Source organism: Poecilia latipinna, unplaced genomic scaffold (assembly GCF_001443285.1).
Source record: "Poecilia latipinna isolate Pla-1442-1.1 unplaced genomic scaffold, P_latipinna-1.0 Scaffold778, whole genome shotgun sequence".
NCBI lineage: Eukaryota > Metazoa > Chordata > Actinopteri > Cyprinodontiformes > Poeciliidae > Poecilia > Poecilia latipinna.
The window spans coordinates 62,852-86,441 of NW_015113394.1; the positions used below are offsets into that span (position 1 = coordinate 62,852).

Genomic DNA, 23,590 nt, shown 5'->3' on the forward strand with positions numbered 1-23,590 from the left:
AGTTGCTAGCATGGTGGAGTCTCTGATATCTGTGACAGAGTTGCCACAGGGCACAAGGAGAGCAATGGGATGATTGACAGCAATGAGTGTTGCAGGAGCAGCATGTGGAAACTGACTTAAACTTCATTTAATCAAGTACAGTGCAGTTTTATCATGTAAATGTTACATGATAAAAACAAGCAACCGTTGTTTTGTATTAAGGTTTTCTAACTAAAGGCCGAATTTGCAAACCCAGTCCTTGGTTTGACAAAATGCATATTAGAGAATACACATTCTCCACAACAAAGTAGGCTGGTATACATCAGCGTTGTTTGTTTCTGTTTCACCTGGAAAATATTAAAAACAAATATTCTAATAATGTAGAACATAAATAAAAAATATTGATTTGAGTACCGTATTTTCCGCACTATATGGCGCATTAAGCAGAGAAGTCAGTCAGTCGAAGAAGATTTTGTAGTACTCCGCGACAAAGTCGAGCTAATTTGTCTTTGAACGTAACACACCTGGTTGGGGCTCAGATGGCGGTATTTATAACAGTTTGAAATAGCTAACTTAGAAACCAAGCCGTACCTCCTCCCTCATTACGTGTTGATGAAATTACCAATTTGCCTGAATTCACACCACATGATTTATATCACTATGTCACAGTTTCCCTTTACACCGGAGCAGCATTAAAAACTTACAAAAGACGAAATGCTAGCCAGTTTTTTCCCCATACATGCTAGGCTACATGACGGCGCGGCACTGTCTCCATGGTTACCAACCGTTAGACTCGTTCCTTCTCCGTAATGCCATATTTGATACTGACCCTTTGTTACTTGATCATTCGAAGCGCCATTACGGACAGTCGGAAGTGAGGGACGGGAGTTTTGAACATAACGACTGAAATTATTTTCCAAAGTTGTGTTTGCCAGGTTATTCACAGCTTCTACTTGTTCGAGTCAAGCTAATTTGTCTGTGAACGTAACACGCCTGGCTGGGGCTCATAGACGGTGGTATTTAAGTAAGTTGGAAATAACTAAGGACCCGTACCTCCTCCCTCCTGACGTGTTGGTCAAACTACCGACTTTGCTTGAATTCACACCACATGATTTATATCATACTGTGACATAAACTGCTTTTCCCCTTAAACCGGAGTAGCCTTTGAAACGTACAGAAGACCAGATGCTAATCAGTTTTTTCATACATGTTCGGCTACATGTTTGTCTCCATGGTTACCACTGGTTAGGGCAGTCTAATCGTGCCTTATGTATGGCAAGTGTTCTAATCATGCTTATAAAATGTATGAACGTTAGTCTTCTTACCTTATAAAAAGTGTTCGCTGCAAATCCACGATTACACCGAGAAGATTCAGATTTTTGATATGGCCCAAAATGAAAATGAGTTCGACACCCCTGTTACAGATCAAAACTAAAAAACTAAAACTATTCTTCAGCTGCATGGACGGAAACCAGAGCGCCTGGGTTGTTGTGCTACTGTCGATTATTCCAGCCGTGACCGCGGCAGAAGAGGTCATGTTTAATCTCCACCACAGACGGGTCAGACCGGACCAACTACAGCGCTTCAAATTTAATAAATCACTCCAACTTCTGCTACTTAAAATCACTGCTGTATAATAACTCTGCAAGATTAAAATAATCACCCCATCTTGGTGCCGCTCCTCAGCTTGAGGTGCCGCTGCCGCCGCTGTGTATTTTTGCTCTTATCATCCGAGCCGTGACAGCGGTTCGCTCCGGCACCGGCCGGGCCGGACCTCACAGATGGAGCCGATTACCAGATAAATGTTTACCAGCGGAGGGAGATTTATCCCTGCAGAAAGGGTCGTGTTTTACGCATCATGTCCCCATTTTGTGATGCTTTCAATGCACATTATGCGCTCACAGGGCAACACTCGGAATTATCATTAAGAAAGGAATACTTAATTAGCAAGCGATTAAACTTTAACATTACTAATTATGTGCCAAAGTCCATGATTTGTTAATTAATTCAACTACTTAATAATATGTAGCTCAAGCAGCTAACCACTGAATGACTCATTTGGGGATTTGGTGTTATCCATCACCTCAAGAAAAACCACAAATAAGTACATTAATAACTAGTTTAATCTGCTACTCAAGCTGCTGACACCATTAAGCATTGGGAAATTAATGGCTTTTTGAGCAGAAGTCACATTTTTGATTGTTTTTTTTTTAAATTGTGGAATGTGGAGAAAACATCTTGACATCATTTAACATCGTTCAGTTTGGTCCCAAACAAAAGATTTACACAGTATTTTAGGGAAACTCCGTTCGTCCGTCCGTCCATCCACTTCTGTTTATCCGGGGTTAAACAGAAGTGGGTAAGAAGGAAGGCCCAGACTTCCCTCTCCCCAGCCACTTGTTCCAGCTCCTCCAGGGGGATTCCCAAGGCGTTCCCAGGCCAGCCAAGAAACATCGTCCCCCCAGGGTGTCCTGGGTCTCTCCTGGGGCCTCCTCCCGGTGGGATGTGCCCAGAACACCTCACCAGGGAGGCGTCCAGGATGCATCCTGACCAGATGCCCGAGTCACCTCAGCTGACTCGGGCATTACTCTCAGCAGCTTTACTTGGTCATCTGGGAGTCCCTCCCAGATGACCAAGCTTCTCACCCCATCTCTAAGGGAGAGTCCACAGACCCTGCAGAGAGCTCTTGGGGGTTCTCCTGGAGTATGGGGTACCAGGCCCTTTGATATGGGCTGTTAGGTCCCCGTATGACCGGTGTCAGAGTCTGGTCCGCATTGCCGGCAGTAAGTCGGGCTCGTTTCCGGTGAGAGTTGGACTCCGCCAAGGCGGCCCTTTGTCACCGATTCTCTTCATTACTTTTATGAACATTAAAGTAATGAAATTTCAGGTGGGACAGTTAAAGTCCATCCAACTGGTCAATTGTTACAGATTCACAGAGTGTGAATGTAAGACTTGAACTATGAACATGATGCAATGTGGTCAGGAAAACAGCACTGAAGGAGAGCTACGCTAGCTTGACTGTGACAATCTTAACATGTAGATGTGTTTCCGTTCAGTAAAAAAAAAAAAAAAAAAAAGTGGCCACCCACACACCAACTTTCTGACAGATGATCAGAAGCGCAGAGGTTTAAATTACCTAATCAATCACTGCTACTATTCAGATAATCGCTTATTAATTATCACAATACAAACATAAAACTGTAACGGACTGAATGTTCTGTCCTTTAGTGGGAAACGTTTGTGTGTTTTTTGGTGTTGAATACAGACACGCTAGTGGAGCTGTTGTCAGTCAGTCGCTATGGCAACGGTTCTGTATATCCGGGACAGAGAGCGAGAAAAGAGACGATACCAGTGGTTTTGAGTTGTTCTTCGACAGTTATTCTGTTATTTTTCCCTTTGCGTGGTGCACTACACTGAATTAATAATACCTACATCTCCAGGTTTCATTTCGTTAACAGATTTGTTCTGCCACGGCAAGTAAAAGAATCGTCTAATTTTACTAATTATTGCATCGAAGCAGTGCTCTGTGGCTGCAGTTTTACACACAGTGATACTGTGAAATACTTTCCACAGAAACCAAACTCATGGCTAAATGTGAAGGTATAACTCCTGGGACAGATATCGGGTAAGTTTCTATTGTGCAGCCGAACAGTGGTGAGCTCATACTGCAGCAACAAAATATGGGCGAGCGAGAGAAGAGGAGCGAGGCATGGAGAGAGAGGACAACAAAGCAGGGATGAAGAAAGGTAGACAGGTGAGGGAGAAATTTTAGAATAAGACAAGGAACAGGAGGTAATACAAAAGGAAAACTGAAAACCAAAAAGAAAGTAGAAGAAGGTGTAGAGGAATAAATAAACTGAAGGTAAGAGCCACAAAGAGAATCAGGCACAGAGACCACACATCCAGCATTGAGTCAATTTGAGCTGCTCTCCCTCCTTCGTTTGATCCCTCCGTGTCCGTCTCCACAGTGATTAACGGCCCAGAGAGTTGTCACGGGAACAGGCGAGAGAGGGAATAACGAGAAGGAGGGTAAGGACGTCACCTGGACCGAGCCGAGCGCAGACGGAGGGAGAGGAAGCGAGAGAGCGAGGGGAAGACCCCAAACCACAGCAGCACATAATTAAAATGGCTCCTCACACACACGTTTCAACAAATCCAATAATGAACACCCTCGCCCACCCCCCACCTGGTCTCCGCGGAGACACACAGTTCACTGGTTCCTCAAACTTTTCAGTCTGACGCCGGCTGTCATTAAAGCAGCAATATATGGAATGAGTTCACGTTCGTTTGAGCTAAAAAAGGTTTTAATCTCACCTGCAGGACACAGCAGTTTGCAAAAGATGCTGAATGTATTAAAATACAAGAATGGAAAGTTAAACATTAATATTAGACATTTGATAAGAAATTAAAGTAAAAATGTAATTATTGTCTCAGTGAAACAGAATTTAGACAATGAAGCTTGAATAATAACGTTTCCTCCATTTGGATCATACTAAAATCGCTAAGCAATTACAATACACATATTTACCAATTTGTCTGTTTATTTTTTGAATATGTACAGAAAACATACAGCATGAAGCATAATGTCAAAACTTTTGTTTTTACATATTAAAGAGAGTGAGTGGAGGTATAAACTTATCAATATTTCCACTTTTGATTCATTTATCTTACATTTATGGCATGTATAATCACACATATAAAAACTAAACTCATAGTTAATAGTTAAACTATCAATTTGATTGATGAATAATCATTATTTCTTTAAATTTCACCAAAAACAAAACAAGTATCACTAACAAAAACACCAAAAATAACTGACTAATATTACATATTATATCCATCAGTACTCATGTGTTTATATAATAATTTGAACAGTTTCATGTTTGAACATCGTCAAATGTTTTTCTTGTAGTTCTGAATTTGCATATTTTAAAATTTGGAATTTGCTGCTTAACCTTACAATATTTTTGAATGTTTTCTTATTTTTGTCTTTGTAAAGATTTAGAGTCTGTAGTCTGTTGATTATTGTTTTTTTCTTCTTACCAATAAAAAAAGAACTTGAAATTTAAGTTTTAAGACGCTTTTCTGGTTAATTTAAGATTTAAGACGCTTTTCTGGTTATATTCTGCAGCTCAGAGACAAAAATCTCCAAGTTGGATAGGAAATCATTAAATGCTCTGATGCTAAAGTAGCATATGTCATTGTTGGAGAATATGAATTCACAATGGGCCCGTCTTTTATGATACCATTTGGTTGCTCGTTCCAACCTTGTGGAGCCAAAAATTAGAACAATCTGGACTCAAACTGCCCAGTACGCACACAACACACTGCCTGCAGTCATTTCACAACAACACCAGAAAAACATCTGACCACATCGTTAAAATTTAGCCAAAAATGACCTTCATAGGGTGTTGGAGAGCTCACATTAGCATGGTGGCGTGTTATTGTTCATCAGAGGTCAATAAGGACTGGTTACATGTCTTCATGCAAACACAGAACTGGCAACACTCCCAAGTAAATTATTGTGATTCTCTTGGCAACAAAGCTACTTTTGCACCAGATGAAAACAGAAGGATGTCAGAAAAATGTAAATCTCAATGCCAATATACCTTAATAAGGTCCAGTTGGGCACACATCTCCAAACTGTGCATAGAGTTAGTGGAGCTGGAATTCAAATGAAAAATGTAACTGGGGTGAATATTCAGATTCCTTTACATTTTCCACTTTTTGTTTCATAGCAGTCGTTTACCAAAATCAAAAAAGATCAGATTATTTCTCATGAATGTACTCTCAGCATCCCATCTTTACAGAAAGAAAACAGAAATTTAGAAATTTATTAAAAAAGAAAAACTGAAATATCACAAATGACTATGTATTGAATGGCAGGTAAATATCCCAGTTGTTGTGCCAGAATGTATTGATAAAACCCAGTAAACTGTTAAAATATAAATAAATAGCTGTTTGTTTCTTAAAATCTGAACATCTTCACACTGATCAGTCCATCCAGGATTTCATGACTGTTTTTGTGGTTTTTTTGCAGTCAAAATCAAAGATTTTGTGGCACTAATTTAGAAATATTTGTCAAGAATTCTTCTGATATTTGCTCTAATGTTTAGTGTTGAACATGACTTTTTATTCATCGCCGTATTGGATTGTATCTTGACATCAATATGAGGCAGCAGTCACTTAAACCCAAAATTTTGTAGTAAAAATCTGAAAATCTGTAGATTTTGTGTGAACTTTGAGTTTTGCAGATTTGTTGACAAATTAGAGGGATGTATTTATGTAATCTGGAGTCTAGAGGGCCACATAAAAAGCTACGATGGGCCACATTTGGCCCCCAGGCTTTGAGTTTGACACATTTTACTGTAAACCAACACAGAAAATGTTTCAAAACAGGAACTAAACCGCCTCATACAAAGAAATATAAATAGCAGAGTTCATTAGAAGAGATGAGAAAGTCAATCAAACATGCTTTGAATGATTAATGTGGTCTCTATGCCTCTGTAATCAATAAACCAGCCACTCAATATGGAAGCGTTTCAAAGACGAGCTATTGTTCTCTCTTTATCCAATCAGACTAGCAACTCTCCTGAACAAGCCAGGCATTCAAGTCAAATTGGGAGAGCCTGAGAGTGTGCGTTTCTCCATGCACAGGAACAGTCTGAGCGTCTTCCCCGCTGATTTCGCCACCTGTTCCAGACAATGTCAACCAGACTCATTTATCTCTCGGCAGGACTCGTTGCAGAAACACACACATGCACACACACACACACACACACGGCTGCACATCACATGCAATAATTACTGGGTAATTTCTGACAGACGATGGACAGACTTGCAGCTTTAAAATGCCAGGCAGAAGCTCCGTTTAGGCAACAACACTCAGTTGGTGATGCATACGGTACATGTTGTACTTAACAATGTGTTTGTTTATAATTAGAAAAATTAGAATACTGATTAAATTACATATTTATTATCTGTTGTCTAAGCTAGCGCTTCATATTTAGCTGAGTTTATGTGTTTTATTCACAATAGGTGGATGGGCAGTAATTAGTTCTAGCAGCTTTCCATTAATTCACTGACCGGACACAATGAATGAAGTTTACTGCCAAACTGAATTAATGTGTTTTCAGCCAAAACACAGAAATAAAGCTGGACATTAGCAAGGTAAAACACTAAACAAGGTAAAACACTAACATTTAATGTGGCTACCTTTTCATAATGCAAGTGCATAGCAAAAAGTTACAGTTGTGTCTGCATAATTACAGCTCTGGAAAAAATTAAGAAACCGCTTAAAATGATCAGTTTCTCAGATTTTACTCTTTATAGGTTTATGTTTTTGTAAAGTGAACATTGTTCTTTTATTCTATGAACTACTGATAACATGTCTCCGAAATTACAAGCAGAAATTTTGTATTTATTTGCAGAAAGTGAGAAAAAGATACAGTGCTTTCAGACCTGAAATAATGCAAATTTAACAGGTTAATATTCATTTAGAAACAACAAAACTAATGTTTAACTCAGGAAGAGTCCAGAAATCAGTATTTGGTGGAAAAACCAGGAGGTTTTTAATGGGGTTCAGAGCAGTGGGCTCTTCATTTTTTCCAAAGTTGTATATTTAACATACAAACATAACAAAAGTCCCTACTTTTTGTAAATCCATCCATTGTTTGTGTTCACCTGAAGGAAATGCAGAAGTAAAATTTCGGGAGGTGAGACCCAGACATCCTTGTCCCCCAGTGACAGTCTTCAGTTCCTCCTGGAGGATCCCAGGATGTTCCCGGGCCAGAAGGGATGCAACATTCACAACAAGTTCTGGGTCAGCCTTGGGGTTTCCTCCCTGTGGTGTAAAAAATGCAACACTAACCTGTCACTTTCTGCTTCCCTGAGGTATAATTATAACATGATACAAAGGTTCGTTTTCCTAAGCCACTTAAAAATGGTTTACTTTCACGCCAGCTGTTGTTCGGGACATAATGAAAATTTAAATTTGGAGTTTGGTAAACACCATAGAAACTAAACTGATGTGTTTTGGTCAGAAGAGTTTTCATTAAGGCTTTCTGTAGGTGGTGTGAAAAAGCCTGTTTCCCTTCCACAGACCTGAGGAATGATGTCAGAGTTTAAATCTCTTTGAAAAACTCTTACAAAGAACATAAGTTAGTCATTGTTCTTGTTATCATATTTATTTATTTATTTATTTATTAGAGCAGCGGTGTCAAACTCATTTTTGTTTTGGACCAAATCAAGATCCTGAATGCTCTTAAAGGGCCGGTTGTTCCAGAATATATTGATAAAACCTGATCACAAACTGCTAAAATATCAATAAATTCTTAAAATTAAATAATATTATTGAACATCTTTTCAGTCCCTTCAAGATTTTGTGATACTTTCTGTGATATATTAAAAAAAAAAAGCTTTTGTGGTCACACTTTGGAAAAATTTGCGCTTATTTATGACGGTAAATGCGACTTTTTATTACTCGCTGTGTAGATCATGGACTATAATCTGACATCAGTTAAGGCTGAGGCAGCTGTTTAGTACAAGAAAGTTTTTGACAATTTGAAAAAAATCTGCAATAAAGTCCCAATTGTGTTTTAGCGTAAAAAAGTGCAGGGATTTATTGATTTTTGCTTGAATTTCCACAATAATTCTCAAAAAACTGGAGGGACTGACTGATATAATGTGTCAGTAAACAAATAAAAACTGCATTGATTTAATTGAAAACTTAATATTTAAACACCTCTAGTGTTTAGTCCAGAATTTAGAGGGTCAGATAAACAGCTATGGCGGGCCGGATTTGACCCACGGGCCTCGAGTTTGACATACGTGCATTAGGCAGATATGATGGTTGTATAATATTCAAATCAACACAAACTTAAATCACAGATGTAAACCTTTAAAGTGAACCATATAATCATATCATCACAAATTACGCTTGATTTAACCAGCATATTATAAAATTTACCCTTTAAACACGCTACAGTAAATAAAACATCAGCATTAAAACCTACCTAAAGGAGAGATAGCATTGCGCTAACTAGCTACTAATGTATAAAACAATCCTTAAAACCGCTGGCACTTTTATTAGCTTATAGCTAGTTGCCCTAAACCCACGTGAAGAATAGAAAACACATCTTAATAACTCATAACATTTAACTCACCACATTGGGCAGAACTCTACGTCAGTATGAAGCAGTTTTAAGATTCATTTAACTAGCTTGCGTCAGCTTTCGATAACATAAACTACTCCCGGTTCGTCGTCAAGTTACTTCCGGTTTTACGTGCGGTCACTTGAACCGACACAAATAAACTGTAGAGCCCCCTAGTGGAATGAGAGGAGTGAATTCAACACCAAAAATGGAACGTCATTGGGTTTTTCAGCAGAGAAAAGGTCTAAAAATACTTCACTAATCACAAACTCAACCTTCTTCCATGGCCATCTTAAATGTAAGCTATTAAGAGGTGAGTTTTTGTTCTACATGTTGGTTTCAGCCAATTAGCTTTAAGCTGATGAAAGTGCTGGTGGTTTTACGGATTGTTTTGTACATTAAAGGCTAGTTAGCACAATGTTGTTTATTTAGTTTATTCCACAGTGGGGTTTAATGCCGACATTTTTATTTAATGTAGAGTGTTCAAGGGGTAAACTGTGCTGGTTAAATCAAGCACAATGATGATGATATGCTTGTGGTTTTATGGATTGTTTTGTACATTAGCAGCTAGTTAGCACAATGAAAGGCACAGTAGCTTCTTAATTAGCGCAAAGACACTGTTTAAACTTTATTCCTTTAAATGTGGAATGTAAGACTTAAAACAGTTAATTTACTAAAGTTTCTCTTTTCAGATCTGGAAACAATACAGCATGTTTCCAGATCTGTGATTACTTGTCCTCTGTAGTCTTATTGAAGTAATATAAAGTGGATTTTGAAATAATACAAACAATCTACTTCGGCTGCACACTTTAAATATTAATCAAAGGCTTTTATTCTACATTATTTTTTATAATTTTTGCTAGCATAACAAGAACATAGAGTTCTTGTTAAGATTGCCATAACAACACAGAGGTAATTACAAACAGTTTCCTTTACTGGGTAATATTTCTGTCATGACAGTGTGATACAAAGTTCCATTAACACTATTATGATTATGAGAAAATAATTATTAAGCACGAGATATTAAAAGTACAAAATTGAATTTTAAAGAGGCTCCTTTACTTCTTTATTACAGCAGACTTTATTAGGCTATCAAACCGTTTAGTACGTTGTTTATCAGCCTGTGCACAATTGCAGCTATTCAGATGCCTAGCATCAAAGAAATAAAAGCATAATCATCATTGCCCTGTTTCCCTGACTTATTTCAGCAAAATGGGCAAAAAAACAACGAAAGCATCCCCCCAAACTGACCTTGGTGGAAAAGCGCTGAAAGAAAAGGCTGACATGCAAACAGACACACACAAAAACAGCCAGGTTCCCTCTTCAGCCATCTGCCCAGCTGTGCAGCCAATGCCACTTCCATCTACCTATTCAACCTGCACAAAAAGAGTCCTGTAATGGGAGGCGAGGTACATACAAAAGAGAAGTGCGTGGCAAGCAAGAAATTGAATGTCAAGGAGCCTTGTTTGGTCCTGATGGGGGTTCGAGGGTAAGCCTTAAAGGGAGGGAAGAGGAATAAAACAGATACAGGGATGCCATGTGACAGACAGAGCCGAAAACTAATAACACACAAAGAGTGTGAGCAAAATGTTGGAGGGGGTTTACGGTTTGAGATGGACTCTTCTAGCCGCAGCTAATTTCTGGCGGAAAAATGACAAGGGCAGAAAGAGATGGAGAGATAAGAAAATGTGACTTTTCTAAAGAAAGGAGCAGGAATCCTTGTGGGTGTGAGGGCATCTGGTTTCCACAGCTGGCTCTATTTAATCAGAGGGATGCAGGTCTGGATGACTGACTGACATACTTCCATCTCTTCATTTTCACAGAGGAATGCTCGCAAAACATCACAGGAGGAAGGGACAGAAACTGGCATTCATGAAACGCTGATAAGCAGCACATAAAGCCGGGGAGAGATGCAGCTTCTGTGCACAGAGCAGAAAAAACAAGGAGACAGATGGAAGGACAAAGAAACAGAGGGCAGAAGACAGAAGTTCAGAGGAGAGAGAAAAGGGAATGTGAGAGAGGGAGAGTCCAACACCGCGTCCCGAGTTCTTGCCACAAAAAAAAAAAACAAGTGCTGAAGAGCGAATTGAAAGTGAAGCCAAAGAGCCTGGTCAATGTGTTTTGGTATAAATAGCCCAATTAGTATTGCAGAGACGTCGTTGGGTTCTGAGATGCAGCGTGGCAGAGCCGGTCTAATTACTGGCTAACTTGACCAATTATTCCAGTGTTTAACCAGGCAGAAAGCAAATCGCAGCACCTGGTTATTTAGAAACACCGGCTGCCCTGTCGGGCTTCACGCTCTCAGCTGTCATCTCCAGTCACTGTCAACATCTTCCTCCTCAAAACACACGAGTTCACACACCGCACCAGGCTCTGAAGGCGGTGTGGTAACATATTTTGGTGTAACTGATGTTGTAATTTTCTTATTTCAAAATAAATTTCCACATGCAATTACACCTTTTTTGCATTGCTATTGCATCACAAGCAGAGTTGGTAGTAATTACATTTACTTGAGTAACTTCTTTGAAAACATTTAGCTTTAAGACTAGTTTTACTTTTTACTTGAGTAATTTTATTAGGAAGTATTTCTACTCCTACTTGAGTAAAATTTCTGGATTTTCTACCCACTGAATGATGAACAAACATTTTACCAACAAATTCACCAGAAACTGATTTGGAAATGTTTTTCTTTTTCCTGATTTTGTAATTTTTTTATTTATATGAATTATTGTCATTTTGGTCCAAAATTTCCACTTAGCTTTATATTTTCATCCGTTTGATTATCTCATTATTAAATATTAAACAATTTATAATTTCATCACTTATTCCAGTAGACTTTTTACCAAATACCTTTTGCTGTTGAGTCATTTTTTGGACATCTACTTTTTACTTTTACTTCAGTAAAATCTCAGATAGCAGTCACTTAAATTTGATGTTTTTGGCCAATTTTAAAAAGAAATTGCAGTAAAAATCAGACAAAAATGTTGGAATCTGTTGATTTTGTGTGAATTTTGCAGATTTGTGAAAAACTGGAGGGACTTATTGATGTAATTTGGAGTCTAGAGTGCCACGTAAAAAGCTGTGGTGGGCCAGATTTGGCCCCCGGGCCTTAGGTTTGACACATGACACATTCCTCTTTCAAACTAATCCTCTATATTTTGATTTTTACTGCATCCTAGAAGTAGAGGTGGGCGGATTGAGCCTAAACATCGATACCAAGTTGGTATCAGTTCTGGGTCGGTACCTGCATGGAAAGATTGATGCTTTAGATTTCATTTTACATCTCACTTCAAAACAGATTTTGTGTTGATTTTCTCTCAAATTACTATTTTTTTGTGCATTTTTTGCTTGTTTGTTAAGTAAATTTATGTTAATTATGAGCTTTATTCAAATTCTCCTTTTCTTCTGATAGTGTGAACAAAATAATGTAAAGAAAAAAACTACAAAACACCCAAAGTTCAGAAGTTTGATGGAACATCAAACTTAAATGAAAAATATTATTGGCGATACTGGCTCTGTATTTACTTGGTATTAAGTCAATAACAGAAAACCTAATCTTTGGTTTTTGGCAGGTCTTGTTCAACACTTTGCCCACTACATTCACCGTCCTCCTTTTCTTCTAATTTTGGTTCATCAATGAAAATCTTATCATCTCCGGTTTTTCCCACATCCAGATTCCTCTAATCCTCATTATAAAAAGCTCTGCTCCGTGTTTGAAGAGGCTGACGTTTCTAAGAACTTTAATAACATCATAATGAACAAACCTATTGTTACACTCTGATTGTGATTTGCTGCCTGGAACATAAAAATATATTTACAACTTACAGCAACACAGCCGGCAGTGATGAAGATATGAAGGCGTTCGGCTAATCAATCCGCAGACTGAATAACCGACTGGGTTTTATTTATTACCCAGGAGTTTTCAACGCTGATAATCATAATGACAAAAACACTTTCTGTATACAACCCTAGGTAAAGAATAACAGTAATGAAGAATCATCGCCGTTGTATCATCACAATCATCATTTGTTTTGGTAATTAAGTTCCCAGGATAAGTACTTGCTAAAGCAGTTGCCTTGCAGTCAGCTCCTCAGACATCAAGATGGATCTGTCGTAAGCTCCCGCTAAAGCCTCCAGGCAACGCACAGTTAATATTGAGTTTTAGCAACCCGATGATTTATTCATAATACATCAATCTTTTTCTGCTTGTTTATCTGCTTGTTTATGGATTTACAGTGTTTCACCATGCGTGAAATAGTTTGAAAAGGGAGAGGGGAAAAAAATCTAATAAAATTCATTAAGTTATGAAACAGTTCTTGTTTTTTTGTTTTAACTTCCAAGTCTCATTTCCTCGGTTGCGTCCAGAGCATTGGCAAACGTCGCCGGTTCAGTCAGACACTTCAGACACTTGGAGGGAAGCATTCAAACACTCACCTCATCAAACGGCACACACTGATCTGACTCAGTGTGATTCTCTGCAGCAGCACGACTGGCACTGCAAATCACACGTCCTAATTTCCCATTAGTCTCATTTTACACGCAACATATCATTTTCCTTCAACAATCAGCACCTGTTTGATGGAGATATGCTTTTGCAACGTAGAGCCAATTATTTTGCTTAAATTCATTAACTTTCTTAGTCGTTTTTCAAAGTAATTATTAAAGTGACACAAACGGGGAGGAAAATAATCGGCGTCCAATTCCGCAAGCTGAGCCAGAAACTTTCAGAAACGGCTGCCAGCGTCGGTAAAGAGCGGCTGCCAGAATCCAGACACTTTATAATTGTTTCTAACCGGAGAAATAACGTCATGAATAATGATGCTCCAAACTCCAAGAGAAAAACAAAACTCAACTGTGCCGCAAAAGCGTTCAAACCCAACGTTTTGTAAAGAATTATGTAAAGTTGTGGCATCTTCAACCCCAGTTACGCTGTTACACTTAATAAAATCCAGTTACAGCTAATTAGTTAGCAACTAATTCTGGTAGGATAAAACAACAATGTAGCTTTTTGATCAGCATACAAAATGGTGGAACTCTACCACTACACTGCAAAAAATCTAAATCTTACCAAGTATTTTTCATCAAGATCTTAGTAGAAATATCTCAGAAAACTTGAAATATGACAAAACTGTCTTACATGTAGCTTTTTTAGCAAGAAAATGGAGATTGTTTTAAGTCAATAATTATTTAATATTAATGAAAAGGTATTTCACTTGTAACAAGACAATTTTCCAATGCAACAAGTGAAACAATCTGACAATGGAGTTTTTAAATCAATATTAAGGAATTATTGACTTTAAAACATCATGTTTTGCTCAAAAGTTATTTATAAAAGCAGTTTTGTCTTGTTTCTAGTTTTCAAAGATTTTCATTTTTTGCAGTATAACGGTAGTGTTCCATCATTTTATACGCTGACCAAAACGTTACATTTTCATTTTATCCTATTAGTGCTAATAAAGCATGTTGAAGAATAAGTTGCTAACTGATTAGCCGCATCAACCTGAATAACCGATTTCTATCATGAAACATGGTGGTGGCTGTATCATGCTGTGGGGGTCATAGGAAGAAAGTAGGAGGTTAAAGAAAATCTATTAAATGGTGAAAAAAAAATGTTAGACTTGGGTAAAGTTTCACCTTTACATGATGGAAACATTTTCAGGTTATGAATACTTTTTTTTTTAAGCCACAGCACACCTGACTGAAAATACAAAGGAAAAATCCTGACACAAACATACATTTCTCACTGCGCGTTGGACTCGATCATACCAGGAAATAATCAGGACAGACAGAACAGAGACTGTTCTCTGAATGCATTTTAAATTACACATTTGCAAGGTCAGGTCATTTGCAGTATCTGAGGAAAGGTTGAGAGCAGCTTCTCATCTGATGAAAAGTATCATTGAAATCATTTTATGATTCATTCGATTCAGAATATAAACTGCTGGACCACTCTGCACCTGCTGTAGCCCACAGCCACTGCTTCATGGTTTTAAATGTATTCCATTCTCTTCTAATTATAATAACACAGGGCTCCCAATGTTTAAATGAAATTGCTATTTGAATGTTCGTATTAGGCCGGCTTGTCTGCTTGGCTGCAGAGTGCAACATTAAGGCAACAATATTACTTAAATGAGCTGAAAGTAAGGCTGAACATATTTCAAAGTGCTCTACAAAAGTTTTAAATAATCGTTTAAAACTTTTTTATGTGTTGTTGATCAGCTTAAACTGAACTAATAAAGTGGAAACGTATTGTTTTTTGGGGGGCATTTAACATTGGTACACTGCAAAACATCTAAATCTTACCAAGTATTCACGTCAAGTTTCTAGTGGGAATATCTTAGAAAACATGAAATAAGACAAAATTAACTGAAGATATAGGAGTTTGTTTTAAGTCAATAAATCCTTATAATTGATGATAAAGTACGAGTTCCATTGGCACCGTTACCTAGCAACCCCAGCCAACCCCAGCCCGTTACCTAGCAACCCCAGCCAAGCCCAGCCCGTTACCTAGCAACTCAGTTTGAGTTCCACTGGCAGATTATTTCACTTATAACATGATGTTTTCCCCATGTAGCAAGTGAAATAATCTGCCAATGAAACGAGTGCTTTTTAATCAAAATTAAGAAATTATTGTCTTAAAACAAGCACCTATATCTTGCTGAACAGCTAGTTTTGTCTTATTACATGTTTATAAAATATTCCCAGTAGAAACTTTACAAAAACTACTTGGATTGATTTTTGTTTTTTTGCAGTGTGTTCTTCGTTAACACAACATTCATTTCCTGAGAGAAAATGAAAGAGCAGTCAAAGTCGAAACTATTTTTCAGACAGCCTACAGAACTACTTTTAAGTTCAATGGATAATATGAAATTCTGGCAACTTGGATTCAAAGTTAGAGGAAAAAACAAGTCAAATTTCTCCCCACAAAAAACATCCTGTAGCAACAACTGCAGCATACCAACATGTTGGAAGTCACCTAAATCTGGCAGCTTGAGGCATCTGGAAAAAGAAATGCTACTGAGCTCCATAGAGATAACCTCTGAAACATAAACAAACATGAACACAACTGCTGGCAATGATACACACTGATGTGTATCATTTCCATCGTATCTTTTACAAAACTCACTGCAGCAAAACGGCGGTTATGCAGCTCACTACATGTATAACAAGGGTTTTATTTTAAAATATTACAGATGTGAAGTTTGTCAAAATCTGTTTATTCTTTGAATGTATTTTGTTTAGTCAGGAAGTTGTTTCTCCAGACTTTTGTTGGTGTATTCAGTTTTGTTGCGCTGCTCTTGGCAGTTGGTGGTTACCATAGCAACCTGTAACTGACAGCTCCGCCCCCTTTTTTCCTGTTGCCATTTGTAGCTGTGTTAGAGCGAACAAACGCGTTCTCAGTTTGGGCCTCATCAAAAATCTGAATGTTCTTAAAGGGCCGGTAGTGACAGAATGTATTGGTAAAACCCACTAAACCGTTAAAATACCAATAAATAGTTTCAGCATTCAGTAAGCGTTTCTTAAATTTAAATAATATTGAACATCTTTTCACACTGAAAAGGATTTCGGGATATTTTGTGTGTTTTTTTGTTGGTTTTTTTGCAATCAAAATCAGATTTTGTGGTGATAATTTAAAAAACTTTTACAATATTTGTGCTAATGTATGTATATTAAATGTGACTTTTTAATTCATCTCTGTATTGATCAATCATGGACTACAACTTGACAAGACTGAGGCAGCAGTCACTTAAAACCAATGTTTTGGCCAATTTTGAGAGAAATATGCAGTAAAAATCTGACAAAAATATGGGGATCTATTAATTTTGTGTGAATTTTGCAGGTTTGCGAAAAACTGGAGTGATTTATTGACGTAAATTGGAGTCTAAAGAAGGCTACGCCGGACCACTTTTGGCCCCTGGGCCTTGAGTTTGACATATGTGTATTAGAGGATCAACTCTGTGTTTTCTTTACCAGTATTGTATTTTCATATATATTTCAGACAAATCCAATCACATACAGTGTTTTATGAATAACTTTGCCATATTTTGTATATGTTCTTGACTGTTATTATTTAAGCTATGTTTAATTTTACAATTGCTAACTGATGTTTAGGATGTTGTTTAGGATTTTTAAATATGTTTTATTTAATGAATCAGAGGCAGAAGCTGCTGCACTGATGTTAACCACCAACTTGATTTCCTCTTTTAAATACAGTGAACTTGATTGTCAACATACTTTACATATGTGTGTTACTGATTTGGTAAAAGTAAATCTCATGAAACAATTTCAAAATGCGGTGCAGCGTCATCGTAGACTTGAAATAATAAATGAAACGGATCCTCTGAGTTGAAAAAAAATGTCAACTTCTAAAACAAATAATGAAGTTACCAGTGACTGCAGTATTTTCATCAAAACCACATTAATGCACCCTCAAACATGCACACAAGCTCATTTCATCTCAGCAGCTTAATAGATCTGTGATCTTTAAACTTGTCGCTTGAACCCCCGAGCACAAAACCCATCAGCAGCTTTTTATAATGCATGACTCGCCCTCGTCTCACCCGGCTCTGCAGCCGGCAAGAGTAAACAGGCTCCATGTCACGGAGCTACTCCGAAGCTTTCTCCCTTTGCTATTCCTTCCCACTGCCCAGGCTTTGATCCTGTTGCTAACACAATTTAAAATCATCACAAACAATGACAGGATGTTTGAGTTAGGAAGCATTTGGATGCAGGAATGCTGGAATCATAATTATTAACCAAAGCAATCTTCTGAAATTGAGTAGTTTAGTTGTTCTAATGTAAGATTTGTGATCGGTAAGCTTCTTAGAATGACCTGTAACATATTAGCTGTTTTTATCACATTAATATCAGCTAAAATGCTTTAAAGGTTTGGACACAGTATGGCTGAAAAATGTATCACTATGTAAATATTTCATATCAGTCGATGTCAATAACTATTGATTTTTTTTTTTTGCTTTAAATATCTAAGAAATTTTCAAACTGGGGGCGTGACCTTTCCTCTTTTATCCACCAGTTTTCAGTTTTTTATTTATAAGCACTTATGAGGCGCCGAGGCGAAATCTGAAACTGCTGCTGCGCAAGTTACTCAACAGGATGTTGCTAGGTAACCACAAGTTGCTTAACAGGTTGTTGCTAGGTAACCAAAGAGCAAGTGAGTTGCCTAGAATATCCTATATGTAAGCTAGTACAATTAGCTATAAAATAATAGGCATTTTTAAGAACATAAATCTTTGCTAAAATGCTTTAAAGTGGTTAACAACATGGCTGAAAAACACTATATAAACACTTCATATCAGTAAATATCAATAACAGTTATTCGTTTTTTGTTTTAAATGTCTAAAACTGCAAAGGAAACACTTTTTTCACATCAAAGGATGCATGTTATCGACAACTGGATGTTACTACTGGCAGAAACGACAAAGACGACAACAGGAAGTGGCAGAAGGATAAAGGTGAGGCCATGTTTTTTAATGGCTTATTGTGTTAGTAAACATATTCACATGTGATTTTAATTGTACTTTTTATTTAATCGTGAAATAGTGTTTTTCCAACATTAGCAGAATACCAACAAACAGAATCTGATATGCAATACTTGAGAACTCAGCAGCGGGCCCACGGACTCGTCGGCCCACCGATGGCACAGAGACACAGAGGTATTTGTGGGAATCTGCGAGACAGAGGCAAATTTCATGCATGATTTGAAGCCAAGCTGCTGAACGAGTGTCGTGGTTTCAGCACTGATTCACAGCCAAGTGTTGTGCCTGGACAGCTTTTGTTCCAATGAATATACATGCAGACACAGACGTTCAGCAGTATCAGCACCAGCAGCGGCCATGATCCTCTGCATGTTGACTGTGAGTAAAACCCACTGGGCTTTCCTACTTTTATTTATTTATTTCTTGCTAAACATTTTTTTGTTTTCACTTCCAAAAGAACAGAGAGAGAAATAGCTTTAGGAGTCATGAACAATCTAGTGCTTTAAGGAAATGTTTGCTGAATGAATACAAACACACCAGCCAGAGTGTCAGAAACCTATTACAGTAAACATAACGGAGACAAATCAAAGTATTTTCTTTTTCCTTACACGTTGTTGCCCTCAATCAGCTTCTTTGATCCAATTCATTTTACTCATTTTCCATCTGCAACTTCTTCTGTTCACACAAACAAAATACTGTAATTTATTTCCTTTTGTCCCAGTAATAAAACATTTGTTTCTCTTCCCTTTTTTTCTATTCAACAAACACACATCTTAACATGCAGATCCAGATTTTATGATACCCAAACATGGTTTCCACCTCTCGACTTTTCCTTAAAGAAACTAAAGTCAACATGCACTCCTCTCGGCTGTGTTTCTTTCCACCTCTGCCTCTTTATTTGGCTCAGAAAGCTGTGTGTGTGTTGTTCAGTGTGCAGGGAGAGAGCAGCTGGAGCATCTGCAGTTGTCTCCTCTGACAGCAGCACAGCATATGGCAGGGCCCGGTGAAGGATGGGTGCTGTCACCCGGCAAAGTGCTTACCCACCGACAGGAGAGGCGAGCCGCGCTAACACCATGAGGAGAAGGAAGAAACAGCTGAACATCAGCACCCGACTCATTTATTCTCCTCCCACCGCCTCGCTCTAGGAGGGACAGGCTGGAGGAGAGGACTTCCAAACAGGTAGCAAAAGGTACCCTGGAAATCACACCAGGAAGTGATTGAGAGAGGAATAAAACAAAAGCATGCTGCAAAAACAACAAAATCCTAACAAGGATTTTTGTCTAGTTTCTACTGTAAAAGATGAAACTAACTTACAAGTAACTTTTCAGCAAGACATGGGAGCTTTAAGTCAATAATTCAAACGAAACATTGGACTTGCTCTGATTTTTCTTTATTCTTTATCACATCTCTACGGCTCCCTTTGTGCTTACAAGGAAGTTTGAAATGTTTAGTATAACGAAGCAAAACATTTCTAGATAAAATCTGGTTCACCATTTGGCAAGAAACCAGTAGATTTTGTTTCCTTCTCTCTTAATTAATGGATAATAAACAGTTATAAGGATTTATAAAGTTTCTAGAGATTATGTAATAACATATCTATGAACTGTTACTAAGTGGAGCCTTATTGTAAAATGGCACACATTTTTGATAATTATTTATTTCTGATATTATTTTAGTATTTCTGATATTTAAAACAAAGAAATGTTCTGTAATTATCAATGTGGACTGAAATGAGGCGCTGATATCGTGATTCCTTTTTCAGCCATATCGTCCCGTTCTAACTGGCAGATTATTTCCCTACTTCTAGAACTTTCTCATCAATATTAAAGAATTATTAACTTACAACAAGCTCCTATTTCCTTCTGAAAAGTTACTTGTAAGATAACTTTGTCTTATTTAAGGTGTTCTAAGATATTTGCACTAAAAACTAGACTAAAATATTTAGTATTTTTGCACCATGCAGTGCAGATGCTGTATTAGGACCAATAAAACACATTATCCACTGAATTTTTCATCTAATTTTGCTGTGATGGATTTTATTTAATGCTGCCAAAGAGGAAAAAAAGTGCCGAAACCACCAGGTTCTCAAAACAACTGGCGTTTTCTTGGACTGCTGAGCATTTCCACATTGAATAACGTCTTCAGGTCTGAGTAAATTCCTGCAGTATGGCCGATCCTGAGCATAATTTCCAAGTTATTCATCAAAGTAAACTGTATTTACATTTATTTTCAGCGCTATTAAAGTGTTTTGTCTTATAAATCTCTTCTGCTTTAGCTTTTTTCACACTTAAATATTCCTGATTATCAAAAAAAATTCAACATTATTATGACGTAGTATTCAGGCCACGTTAAGAAAATAAAATTGAAAATTAAGTTGAAATAATACAAGAATAAAGTTAGAAAACTTACAACTTGCTTACTCTGCAAGTTGTGATGTAAGCCTTTTATTGTTTTGGTTTTACTGTTTCCATTTCGTGACTTATGGCTTTTATCTTTTCTTCTCTTAACTGGATGATAAAGTCTTCAGTTTGGTGTGTTGTTTATTTATTTTGCATATTTAAAATGTCTCCCAGTTCCAGTGTTAAATGTTCTTTACAATTTAACATTTTCAGAAAGTGTGCCATTACCATTACATTAGTTGAAAATCGTCTCACAGCAACAATATTATCATTTATCGCAATAACGTCTGAGACAATTTATCATCCAGATAAATTTGTTATTGTGACAATAAGGTATTTTTTAATCTGAATCGTCATGTTTGCATCGGCGTTAATGGAGTTATCTACGTTGTGAATGGAGACACACAGCAGACAGAAGACAAAAAACGGATAAAATAAAATAAAAAGCTAATTGGTCACAATGGGTTTAGGCCAAACATGATTTAAACACCAGTATTTTCAGTCAGTCACTAATAACTTTCATATATTTTCACTTAGTTAAAAAAACAGGAGCTATTTCGGTTTATTTTTGCTTTGATGAGGAGGAAGAAGCCCAGCAGCTTTCCCTCTGAGTGAAGGTGGTCTGCTGTGTTCCTGTGCTTCTCAGTAGCCAATTTAAGATGACTGGCAGATATATTTCCCCGTAAACTTTTCCCTCCAAAACAATCCTTTTCCCTCCCTTTAGTCAATCAACACACACTCTACAGCAGGAAGTCCAACGTTGTCAATCAACACCGTAACCCCTCTGGATGACTAACGACACACTTTAAGTTCGCTGCGGTTTCTTCACATAACTTAAGACTTTACACGTCTCAGAATCCAATCTCAGCCTCGTGTATTAATCTTGAATTCCCTTCAGAAGTGCCCATTCAACCTCCTTCCCTTTTTGTTCTTATCTCTCATTTCTGACAGCTAATGTAGCACCTTTAATGGCAGCCATTGCCTCATTAAATACCTGCAAGTGTTCAAGGCTCTCCGGCAAAAGGAAGATGGAGAGCGCGCCGCTGGCGGCGTTTAGGCCTCCTTCTACCTGACATACAGCCGATTCCCGGCGCTAAATTTGAATATTAATGTCTCTGGAGGAAGCCGAGCTGGTCACAGGGGCCGGAGGTCATGAGGAGAGGTTGATTTGCCAACGACACAAACTGAAAAGGGGAGAAATGATGACAGATGCCAAGGTGGGAGGGGAGGAAAGCAGGGAAACAGAGCAGGGGGAAAAGAGGAGGAAAAAAGTAAGAAACTGATGAAAATGATGTTCAAAGTGGGACATGAAAGGAAAACTAGAAAGAGGAGAAGGAGAGCGGGTTTGAATGAAAGATAAGATGGCGTGGAAAAAGAGGATGAGATGAGAGAAGAGAAAAGAGAGGGAGATCTGGGCTCTGGGGTGACGGGGCTCTCTCAGATGCAGGAAGGGACCATCTGGACGAAAGCGGAGCCAGGTCTCTGACAGTAAACACTGGGCATCACTTTCTCATGGAGACGGCCCAGGAACGGGGATTCAAACACCCGCTCCACACTTTCCTAACACCAGCCACTCGCCACAGCCCACCCAGAAATTAAATCTGCCAAGCATCCTGCCCGTGTGTCGGTGTGAAAACACAACCAGACCTCAGTACTGGCAGCAACAGCGCCGTGCAACGCAACATCCCACTCCCAGATTGGCCTTTTTATTCGCCACCATGCCTTCCAGGACGAGTCTGATCCAATTTTAAAACATTGCTGCCTCTCACTGTATCAATAAACACTTCTGTCAGATCATGAGGGCCCATTGTCCCCACTGTATGCACAAACATACGAGTCAGTCACAATGTTTATAAGAGATTTATTATGCTTCCATGAACATGTTAGAATAGAGTTATGGTCTATACAAAACATGTTCATAAAATGTTTTATCTCAATAAAGATCTATTTAAAAAAACAAAACAAGGTAAGTTCCATGTTAAGACCATCATGTTTTTGATTTTGATTATTGTGGTGTATCTACCCCCCACGGTTTACCTGAGTTGGTACAGTCCTTTATTGTGAGACGTGCAAGCTCTCACTCTGTGGTTACTTCAGTATTTTAACGTTCTTTTGAAAAAACGGTAAACTACTGGCAGCGACAGACGCCAGAAGTTTACCGTTATTTCACAGTATCTATACCGTACTTGCATTGACGGTAACCTACTGACAAGATTAATTATGGTACAGCTACTGTGCATTTACAGTAAACTTCTGGCGTCTATAGCTGCCAGTATGTTACTGTAAATTTACAGGATTATTTCTTAGAGTGTAGGTAACTTGTGGAACTCTTCTTGGTTTGCTAGGTAACTTGCGTAACTCTGCTTAGGTTGCTAGGTAACTTGCGTAACTCTGCTTAGGTTGCTAGGTAACTTGCGTAACTCTTCTTGGGTTTCTAGGTAACTTGCGTAACTCTTCTTGGGTTTCTAGGTAACTTGCGGAACTCTTCTTGGGTTGCTAGGTAACTTGTGGAACTCTTCTTGGGTTGCTAGGTAACTTGTGGAACTCCTCTTGGTTTGCTAGG

The 23,590-nt window shown here is 38.1% G+C and overlaps 2 long non-coding RNA genes across 3 annotated transcripts in view; one reads left to right on the forward strand and one right to left on the reverse strand.

Annotated features, from left to right (window-relative positions):
- The window catches only part of LOC106955937 (uncharacterized), a 48,862-nt gene that overhangs the window by 8,848 nt on the left and 16,424 nt on the right, over window positions 1-23,590 (reverse strand). Inside the window, exon 3 of one of the 2 annotated variants that reach the window (XR_001426682.1) lies at window positions 7,663-7,822. This is a non-coding gene — a long non-coding RNA (uncharacterized LOC106955937). Of the gene's footprint in view, window positions 1-1,304; window positions 1,635-7,662; window positions 7,823-23,590 lie in introns of those variants that run through there. The other variant, XR_001426681.1, reaches the window with a different exon arrangement.
- Window positions 9,150-11,587, forward strand: LOC106955938 (uncharacterized). The gene is made up of 2 exons (XR_001426683.1): window positions 9,150-9,444; window positions 10,955-11,587. It is a non-coding gene; the product is annotated as an uncharacterized LOC106955938 (long non-coding RNA).